This window comes from Sus scrofa, chromosome 8 (assembly GCF_054392235.1).
Source record: "Sus scrofa isolate SSC_HxYL_T2T_F1_AM1 chromosome 8, Sscrofa_HxYL_maternal_Yorkshire_Landrace_v2.0, whole genome shotgun sequence".
Taxonomy (NCBI): Eukaryota; Metazoa; Chordata; class Mammalia; order Artiodactyla; family Suidae; genus Sus; species Sus scrofa.
In genome coordinates, this window is record NC_139390.1 from 564,691 (window position 1) to 569,014 (window position 4,324).

Genomic DNA, 4,324 nt, shown 5'->3' on the forward strand with positions numbered 1-4,324 from the left:
TTATAATCCTTTTCATTACTGTAGAATTAGTTTTAATATTTCCACTTTTGTTTCTGATGTTAGTAATTTGATTTGTCTCTTTTTTTCTTTGTCCACCTGCCTTCGATCAAATAAAACAAGCCTGCCTAAACCAAATAACCAAATTTTGGTTTTACCTATTTTCTCTATTGTTTTCCTATTCCCTGTTTCATTTATTTCTGCTCTAATCTTTTTTTTTCCTCCCCTCTGCTAGCTTTGGTCTATCTTGTTCTTCTTTCTCTACTTCCTTAAGTTGTAAAGTTAGGTTGTGTACTTGAGATCTTTCTTATTTTTTAATGTAAGTGTTGATGGCTATACATTTCCCCTGAATATCTCTTTCAGTGAGTCACTGGTTCTGGTAAGTTGCGTTCTCTTTTTTCTTCCTTTCTAATTGTTGTCTAATTTCCCTTTTGCTTTCTTCTGTGGTCCATTGGTTCTTGAATGTCCACAAACTCATGAATGTTCCAATGTTCCTTGTGTTTCGATTTCTAACATCATCCTGCTGCGGTTGGAGGGATTTCTTTTTCATGGTGTCTAGCTTTTTACATCCATTGAGACTTACTTTGTGGCGTCGCGTATGGTCGATCCTGGGAAATGTCGTAAGTGCACTTGGGAAGAACGTGCGTGCTGTTGGTGGTGGCGTGTTCTGTGCGTGTCTGTTAGACCGAACTGAGTTACTCTGTTTCCTTACTAACCTCCTGTCTGGCAGTTCTAGCTATTGTTGCGAGTGGGGTATTGAAGTTCCAGCCATTGTTAAAGAACTGCCCGTTTCTTCCTTTAATTCTATCAGTTTTTGCCTCATATATTTTGATGTTCCGTGTTAGGTGTGTAAAAGTTTGTATTGTCGGAGTTCCCGTCGTGGCGCAGTGGTTAACGAATCCGACTAGGAACCATGAGGTTGCGGGTTCGGTCCCTGCCCTTGCTCAGTGGGTTAACGATCCGGCGTTGCCGTGAGCTGTGGTGGAGGTTGCAGACACAGCTCGGATCCTGCGTTGCTGTGGCTCTGGCGTAGGCTGGTGGCTACAGCTCCGATTCAACCCCTAGCCTGGGAACCTCCATATGCCGCGGGAGCGGCCCAAGAAATAGCAACAACAACAACAACAACAAAAAGACAAAAGACAAAAAAAAAAAAGTTTGTATTTGTCACTAGTTCTTGCTGTATGGAAACTTTTATTAATACGTAATGTTCTTTTTTGGTTTAAAACCCATTTTCTTCCAATGTTCATATAGCCACCTCTTCTCTCATTTGACCATTATTTGCATGGAATATATTTTTCCATCCCTTCGGTTTCAATGTATTTGAGTTTTGGATTAAAAGTGGGTCTTGGAGTTCCCGTCATGGCTCAGTGGTTAACGAACCCGACCAGTGTCCATGAGAACTCGGGTTTGGTCCCTGACCTTGCTCAGTGGGTTAAGGATCCAGCATTGCCATGAGCTGTGGACCTGGCTTGGATCCCGGGTGGCTGTGACTGTGGCGTAGGCCAGTGCCTGCAGCTCTGACTCGACCCCTAGCCTAGGAACCTTCATATGCCTCGGGTGCGGCCCTAAAAAGACACAAGATAAAGTCAGCTCTTGCAGTATGGTTGGATCATGTGTTTTTATCCATTCTGCCAGTCTTTTTGTTTTGATTAGGAAATTTAATCCATTTACATGTAATTACTGTTAGGGTGGGACTCACATCTGTCATTGTTATATTTGTTTTCATTTCATTTCTTTCCTTTTTTTTTTTTTTTTAAATGGCCACATCTTCAAATCCCCGCTGGGAACTGAATCTGAGCTGCAGCTGCAACCACACCGCAGCTGTGTCGTTGCCAGATCCTTTAACCCACTGTGCTCTGCCAGGGATTGAACCTCTGCAGCAACCTGAGCTGCTGCAGTCACATTGTTAACACATTGGGCCATCCCAGGAACTCCAAACCTACCTCTTTAGAGTAGCATCCTCTGAAGATCCAAATGCTAACCCCTAATGTTTCTAAGTTAACTGGAGCAAACCACTAGAGGAGATCCTGACTCTTGATCGGTGATACCTTCAAGGAAAGATCCTGATCAAAAGCGGAAAATGTGGAATGAATTAAGGAACTGTCAGTTAGGGCTGCAGTCAGGACAAGTCTGTAGGGGGCGCGCTGACACCCAACGCACATGTCAGTCACCCCAAACAGGAAGGGGCCTCTGCCACGTCTTTCACAGGAGGACACCTCTACCTACCGTCCAAGAGGAAGGAGAAAACTTCCCTTCCCCCCATCCGGAAACTCGGCCAATCAGAGGCTGCAGCAGCCCAACCAATCGGCAGCTTCCGGTCTTTGCTCGTCCCCCCAACCCCCACCAGCTCCTCCAACAGACCCCGTCGGTTATCCCGGCCCCGCTCAAAGACCCACTTTCCCTGTAACAGCAAGTTCCCACGCCTCGTTCTCTGGATTTGCTTGTGGTCTGCTGTTGTTGGTGTGTTCCAAGTCACAGCTCCCCTTCTTTCAGATGAATTCGCTTTTGGTGGTGGCGCAACTGGCTGTTACCGTATCACAATTGGCCAAAATTGGGTTAGCATGAAGCTGAACGTGCTGATTGCCTTGACGCACTCAGCTTTCACTCGTGTGGATATGATCTCTAGGAGGAACTTGTTTTGTTTAGCACGGGAAGCTTCTCATCCTTGCGTGATTGTTAGCACTAGGATTTTGCTAGAACGCTGCAGGGCATGGGGGCAAGGGCTGGTGGAGGTGGGGGTCCTAGGGTTCCCACTGCGACAGTGGCTTTCCTGTGTAGCCTTAGGGTTGTTGCTGTTTTTTAATGCTAAACTTAATCATTTAAAAAAATACCATTTCAGAAATGAGTGTGAAGTGTGGCATAATTTGAAAATCTTGGAGTTCCCGTTGTGGAGCAGTGGTTAGAGAATCCGACTAGGAACCAAGAGGTTGCGGGTTTGATCCCTGGCCTCGCTCGTGGGTTAAAGACCTGGCGTTGCCCTGAGCTGTGGTGTAGGTTGCAGACGCAGCTCGGATCCTGCGTTGCTGTGGCTCTGGCGTAGGCTGGCGGCTATAGCTCCAATTAGACCCCCTAGTCTGGGAATCTCCATTTGCCGTGGGAGCGGTCCTAGAAAAGGCAAAAAGACAGAAAGAAAAAAATCTTCTCCTAACTAGTGAAACCTAATTTCCTTTCTATTTTAAAGAGGAATAAAAGGGAATAAGAATGTCAAGTGGCAGCAAAAAGCCTACAGAATGATTTATTACTGGGGTGTTTAGAGATGATGCAGTAGATGGTTTTCTGCAAAAGCTTTTTCCAAAAACGTTTCACTCCCTACTCAGACGTGCTTCATTCCCAAATGCATATTTAGATTAGGTTCTTGTAGTGCTGATCTGCTGCTTTTTTAAAAAAATAAAATTCGAGGAGTTCCCTTCGTGGCTCAGCGGTTAACGAACCTGACTAGGATCCATGAAGATGCAGGTTCCACCCCGCCTTGCTCAGTGGGTTAAGGATCCAGCGTTGCTGTGGCTGGGGTGTAGGCCGGGAGCTGTAGCTCCGATTCGACCCCTAGCCTGGGAACCTCCATATGCCGCGAGTGCGGCTCTAAAATAGAAAAATAAAATAAAATTTGACTGAAGATGTTAAAAAACAAAACAAAACAATGCGAAGTGGTTGAAAACTAGAATCGCCGTGGATACCAGGGCCGCGGGCCAGGTGCGGGGAGAGCACAGGCCCTTGTTCCACTAGGGAGACGCTTTCCTAATCCGATTAAGCGCTCCACCTCTCCCCTCCAACGGGACCTGCGGCTCCGCGCCAGGCTCCAGCCGGACCTCTGCGCAAGGCGGCCAATGGAGCAGTGCTGACAGGCACCCTCGCCTTGCAGACCTTCTGGCACGACTCCCATGCACGGTCACAGCCTTGAGAGGTCATGGCTAGGAGGGCTCACCGCCTCCGGGGGGGCCGCCCCACGCGAGCCCAGACACCTCCACAGCCGCGCTCCTCGCCGGACCCCGGACCCCCACTTCTGAGGGTGCTCGGTGCGTAGACGGCGCTGGGACGCCGAGTCAAAGGGCCGGGGGAGAGCCATCCGGCCGAGACCTTCCCGCCCCGCCTGGAGTTCAAGAAGGGAACCCGCCCCGCCGGGCTTCCCGCCGATTGGCTGAACGAGAGAAAGGCCGGCGGTGATTGGGTGGGGAGGACGCCTCTCGGCTTGCACGCCGCGGCCCCGCCTTCTCCCTCTGCCACTCGACAGGGGGCGGACGCGATTGGTGCAGACGCGTCGGCCCGCCCCACCCCGCCCCGCGACGTCGCTACCCGGCGTGCCGCGCGCTTGGCTTCCCCTCCGCCCGCT